Below are 6,904 nucleotides of genomic sequence, written 5' to 3' on the forward strand. Positions count from 1 at the left end.
TATATGCATTTAAAAAATATTTTTATCTATTTTAGGGAGGAAGGAAGAAGGAAAGAGAGAGATAGAAACATCAATGATGAGAGAGAATCATTGATTGGCTGCCTCCTGTGGAAGGTGGCTTTCGTGTTCCAACAATATCCCGTTCTCTTGCCACTTGGAAAGGCAACGTTACTTTGTTGTGTGCTTTCTCTTGCATTTATAGCTCATTTTGTCTCTGGTTTGGCATGCTGGAAGCGCAGAGGAATGAATGGCTCTGGGAGCAGCCCTCAACCAATGCTGACAAGAGTTGATATACAGCATTATCCTTTCTTCCTTGCTCCTTGGAGAGGTTAACGCTGAGGTTATGTGTTTTACATGGGCTCCAAAGTGTCATTCTAAAGATTAAGCTTCAGTTACCTACAGTGCTGGCTGGCTGGGTAAGGTAGCCCTTCATTGGTTGTTTTCCCTTCCTTGTTTCACATTCCCATTCTCCAATGCATATTTCTTTCCAGGCCCACTGCCTTCTCTGCTGCCTAGAAAGAAATGCTTCTATCTTCCCGCTCCCAACACATCCCAGTAGACTCGTGCTGTTACTGAGTGTTTGTTTGGAGAGGCATGGTAGCGTCCTCATGTACATTCAGCTCGGTTGCATCTCTTCTCACCTCAGGTCCTGCCCTTCCTTGGAAACTTGTCTGGATGGAAGCCATAGGAACCATTAGGTTTTTAAAAAGTGTGTATGTGTGTGGGGGAGGGTATAGGAGTACCAGGCAGAACAATAAATTTTCCCTTTAAAGTTTATATAAGTGTTTGGGAGTCAGGGTGAAGAATGCACCGAAGAATAAAATCACTAGTAAATATTTAGCTCTGCCTCCATGTGGATGGCCAATCCTGTAGTTTGGCACCCAGACCTCTATTAACAAAGTTGATACTGACCAATTCCCAGGGGGACAATCTAAATGGTGCCAAAGCATCATATGGGTGCAAAAATAAGGTAGCAATAATTGTATTTATGGTGAGCCAGATGAGTAGAATATATATTTGTAGGAATAAGGTGTTTTAAGTTTGAGGGAGGTGAGACAACCAAGGGGGCTAGTCAAATAACAATAGGAAGTGTGTTAGAAAAAACATCCAGTCCTCCTCCAGTGTGTCTCCTTTATTCTCACACACGAATACCACACTTACAATACTTCTGACACTTGTAGTCACCAAATTTGTGGAGGAGTTTTTCTCTCACCAAGTAATTTCCTGCAACACAAGCAAGGTGTCCTCAATTTAACTCAATATCTACCTAGAGACAGTGTCAGATCCCACAGGTTAAGGGGTCCATCTCACAAGACTGCCCTTACTCTACTTCAGATGTCGATTGCAAGTCCAGGTTCTCACCTGTGCTTCTGACCCATCCATCCACTGTAAACCTCTTCAGGTTGAATTAATTTGCTAGAGTGGCTCACAGAACGTAGGAATCCAGTTACGTATGCTTACCAGTTTATTAAGGAACATGATCGAGGATACAAATGATCATGATGAGATACAAAGGGTGAGGCCTGGGAGGGCTCTGAGTGCAGGAGCTCCTCCCCTGGAGGTGGTGTGTCACCCCCCAGGGTGGAGACATTCAGCAACAGGGAAGCTCTCGTTACTCACACTGCTTGGAATTTATGGAGGTGCTCTCATGCTGGCATGATTCATTGTTAACTCCATGTCTAGCCCCTTTTCCCTTTGATGGGAACCTTGGGGATGGGGAAAAGGCTGACAATTCCAAGCTTCTACTCATGTCTTGGTCTTCCTGGTAACCAGACTCCATACAGGAGCCCACCCAGAGTTGCCTCATTGTAACAAAAGATGCTCCTAGTGCTTTTACCACTTGGGGATTTTCAAGGTTTTTAAAGGGCTTGTGTCAGAAACCTGGGCCAGATACATAATTTTTTCTATTATCTTACATGTTTTATATCTTTCAGATGCTGAACTGCCTTCTAAGGTACATGGGTCTAGTTCACTGCTGGTCTTTGCTTTGCTTAGAGGGGGCATGTGAACTTGGGCCTGAATCAAATTATTGAGGACAACAAGGGAAATGTAAGCACTCCAACTAATACCTTTTTCTCACAAAGTGCCCGGCCTTTCTTCTTAGCAAATGTTAATAAAAATTTTTTGAAAATAACATTTATAAGGCATATCAAATGATTAGCCTTTTCCAAGTATCCATTTCTTAGTCTGGTTTGGTTTGTTGTTTTCTGATAATACATTTTGTTCTTGAATATGCTACCACTGACTCCACTTCTTGAAGTCACCATAAATTATTAATAGAAGTAGATGAAATATAAATTATAAATTAATACTATTATCAACATTACTTCTCATATTTGTTTTTACAGAAAATAGAATATCATTAAAGTAAATCCATCAACTCTGTTTTCATCAAGACACCCAAAAGTCCCCATGCTGTAATTAAAATTAAAATTTGAAATTACTAGAAGTATTAGCAAGTTAAAAATTCTCCAGAAAATATGATTAGTCTCTTCCTTTTTCTGATGCTTCTGGAACTTCCTTTAAAATACATAAATATGGATACTTTTAATAGGGTTTTAAAATATACTTATGGTTTTTATGGGCTGAAGTATGAAATAGACTTGAAAACTAGAGCAAAATATGGTTGAAAGAGTATTTGTTTTTCTTTGGGAGCTGAAGAGCTTGTGAGTTTGGAATTGTAGCAGTCATGGTTGTAAAATTCCAATAAAATTGTTAACCAGCTCCCTTCTGATATGGGACTGGGAATTACTAATTATCAGTTCTATGTCAGAAAGCTTGTGGTTATATAGTCTATGACCTAGTATTCAGATCAAGGCCAATGAGGATGATTCTGATTATTATCACGGAATCCAGTGATAAGAATCTTCTGATGGAAGCTATAAAAAAACAACACCACTGTGGCAAACATCTAATAGTACATGTGTTGTGTCAGTACTTCTGGTGAAATATCTAAATGCGTGATAGTGGTCACAGGTTTTTTTTCATCATCTAACTAGTGCTAGAGTAATCCACTTGCTATGTTCATGTTTGATGAAGCATTTTTGATATTTCATCTATTATTTTGCCCTACTTTTTTAAGCCTTTGATCCTTATTCTCTCCCATGTAATTTTATTTCTTTTTCATTAAAATTGGCTTTAAAAAAGAAGACCATTAAGATACACTTTGAGGCTGGCAATTAGTAGGCCCAGAGAGTTCCTAAAATGATAATAGTTGATCTAGCACATTAGCTTGTTGAAGTTATCTGCATGGCGGAGAGGCAGTGTTTTGTTTCCAAGCCCCACTTCCACATGCAAGGAGTAACAGAGCATGTCTTTGCTCCTTTTATCTTCCTCAGAAGAGCAGCCAAGTGGCATAATCAATGCTATCAGCCTGTGTATTTCACCTGGTGTTTACTTTGGTCATTGCTTTGAGAGTTGCCCTTATTTTACCTTTTTAAAATCTATTTGCCTTTTCTTCTTTATCTTATGAGAAAATAAGATTATTTTAGTGCAACCTCATGGTACATTCATTAAACACGCATAATATTTTTTTTTCTCAGCATGCACAAAGCAGTGAAAAGTTGTCCTAATTACTGAAATAGTGTCAAGCTTTGGATATACAAACAGCAATCCCTGTTACCAGGTGCTGAGGGAATCAGAGCTTTGCAGATGGCTTTGACTCAGTAGCTTTGCTGGTCACTGACATATATTATTGTACCTAGAAGAAATCAAGCATTAGATTGACATCTTTTGTACTATGAAAATAAAAATCCAGGAGGTATACATTAGGTCTTTGATGGATCAAAATAACTCTGTTGTTTTACAGAATTCAAAGGCAAAAGTTAATTCTCAGATTTTCACAAATGACCAAGCTGGCTTTGTCCTTTAGGTTTGCTGTGTATGTTTCCAAGCCATTCAATTAACAAGATCAGGATACCGTTTCTGTGTGTTAAAGGTCACATTAGGGAACTTCAGGCCTTTTCTTTTTATTGCTGTTTTTTAGCAGTCAACACCAGCCACCTGGAGGAATGGCTACTACGAGGCCATCGCTTCTTTTGAAGTGACATTTGCTCAATAAATTTTTGTCTGGGCAATAATTGAAAAAGTCAAAATGGTGTGAAGAAGTAAATGTCATATTCCCACAATGCAATATAAATGGAATTCATAAAGGCTCACTGACTCACAAGACAGGTTAATTAAAGCCTTCACGTGGCACATGGAAGTTAGCACAAAATTTGCTTGACCATGTTATTTTCATGAGTGCATGGAATGAATCCCTTAATTAGAATACCTAGCCGATACTGTAATCTGGTGTCAAATATAATTTATGTTATTGTTACTTACTTTCTTTTGGATTATTTTATTTCATTTCCCATTGCCAGGCAGTAATGTTTTGAGGACTGGGTTTTAATATAAAAAGTCAAGCATTGCTAAAAGGTAACACAATCCCTGTCTCATAGAAGTTGCTCTCCCTGTACCAGGAATGCATGAAGGATCCACAGCATAAATGAGGAAAAAGCAGGTAGGGCTGTGAAGGAAACCACATGTGGACTTGGAAAATCACATTGTCTATTAAGTATGATCATATTGGTTTCTCATCCCTACATGTTCCTTGGGAATCGAACAGAATGGACCCTGATATTTGGAATTAACTTTTCCTGCCTTCTTTGAACTAAGGAACAAACATCAATAAACACACCCAAGACAGAAACATCATTTCGATTTAGAAGAGGTTGGGGCCCTCTTTACCTCTGGACTAGCAGAACAGCAGCTTACACTCCAGCTTCTGGGAGGATTAGCTAGTGCCCCTGCATTGCCTAGGAATGCTCCCTACAGGTCAAAGGAGGCAAGAGCCTGAAGAGGAGGGGCGGGCCTCTTTTTATTATTATGATACTTTTATTGATTTCAGAGAGGGAGAGAGAGATAGACACATCAATGAAGAGAGAGAATCATTGATTGGACGCCTCCTGCATGCTCCCACTGGGGATCAAGCCTGCAACCCCGGCATGTGCCCTTGACTGGAATTGAACCCAGGACCCTTCAGCCCACAGGCCAATGCTCTATCCACTGAGTAAACCAACTAAGGCAACGGGGGTGGGCCTCTTGAGCCTTCTCATTGTGGCCTGCATACTGTAGCAGAAGCATTACTGCTTCTTTATTCTGCTAAGATGGACAAATGACATGAAAGCAATATTGAATTTTTTTTAAAGAAGTTGAGAGATTTTCATTTGTTTCAAAAAAAAAATTTTCAGTCCTCGTAAAAGATAATGCAAAAGCTTATTTCATTACAACCAAAATGTCTAATTTTAAATCTTGAAAGTAGATTAACTTCCAAGTTATCCATACAGCTATACAGAGATATATAAAGATACATATGATATAGAATCACAGAATATATATATATATATACTAGAGGCCTGATGCACGAAATCTGTTCAAGAGTAGGCCTTCCTTCCCCTGGCTGCTGGCACCGGCTCCCTTCTGGCTCCTGGGACCCAGGCTTCCCTTGCAGCCCTAAATTCGTCTGGAAGGTCTTCCAAATGGATGTCTGGTCTAATTAGCATATTACTCTTTTATTATTATAGATATTACATGTAATAGCTATGACACAGAAGAAAAACTATACATATTTCTTTGTGTCAGAGACTTCAGGTTTCCTACCACGGTGCCTTTTCTTAACATATTTTTAGCTTAGCATATGGTCATGCAAAATGAAGATACCTTGCATGCACAAGCAGAGCAATCAAGTTGCTGCTGCTGCTGGAATTGAAACCAGTGGTCCTTCCAGCCAAGAACTCCCCAGAGAGCAGAGCACCTTTCAGAGGAGAGATAAAGACACTTTTGTCTCGCTTAGGCCGTTACCATTTTGCATATTTGTTACTCCTTACTGGGCACAGTCTTACTATTCAAGTGGTGGGATCATCACAAAACAAGTATTTGTAGATCCGTTCAGAAGTTCAAGTCTGATTCTTGCCTCTGCCTCTTGCCAAGTATGTATCTTTGGGCAACTCACTTCATCTTATTGTTTCATTTGTAAAATAAGGAGGTAATTCCTACTTGAATAAGGAATAAATGAGATATTGAAATATTTGGGATGAGCAAACCTATTTCCATAAAATGATCATATATAACCTAACATGCTAGTGAATATCTGAGACATCTACCTACATATTTAATAAGGAAAAAGAAACACTATCTTTTGCATTATATCTGAACATTTTCAGTAAGTAGACTTCAGAATCTTTTTTATAAGATAAAGTTAGTGTATCTTCTACTTTATTAGAATCTTGCTTTAGGTAGAATCTCAGTCTCTCAGGACCTCTGTATTAATATGACTTTCTTTGCACATTTAACTTTACTTTGCACTCAGCTAACCACCACTCTGACTTAATCACTATTTGCTAACATAAAACTTTATAGATTTATTTAAGATTACAATAGGGAAAAGGCGAGAAGTTCATTTTTGTCACTATATCACACTGGGAAAATTACTACAAGAGCAATGATTTCATTACTTGTAATACAAACTTAATGACAGTTCTGAAGCAATATTTGATAGTAACTTCAGAGTATTTGTTAAATAAATCTATATAAGTAGCACATAAAGCTACCTTAAAATATTCAGAAAACACATACTTTGCTTAAGATATCTAAAAGGAGCTCCATAATAACCAAATAAAAAACATACAAAAATATGGGTTACACACACAGATGCTTATTACAATCCTGACTTTCCCACAATACCTAGTCTCTAAGTCCCACAAGTTGCTACTATTTTTTATAACACATATGCATAACATATTGTTTAAAATATGTTTCAATAAAGTTTATTTGTTTAATAAATCTTTGAGAACAAAGAGCTTACATTTTCATTGTTTGTTGAATGGACCTTTATTTCTAAGAAAACATTAGAACTGAGACT

Source organism: Myotis lucifugus, unplaced genomic scaffold (assembly GCF_000147115.1).
Source record: "Myotis lucifugus unplaced genomic scaffold, Myoluc2.0 scaffold_12, whole genome shotgun sequence".
Classification (NCBI taxonomy): Eukaryota; Metazoa; Chordata; class Mammalia; order Chiroptera; family Vespertilionidae; genus Myotis; species Myotis lucifugus.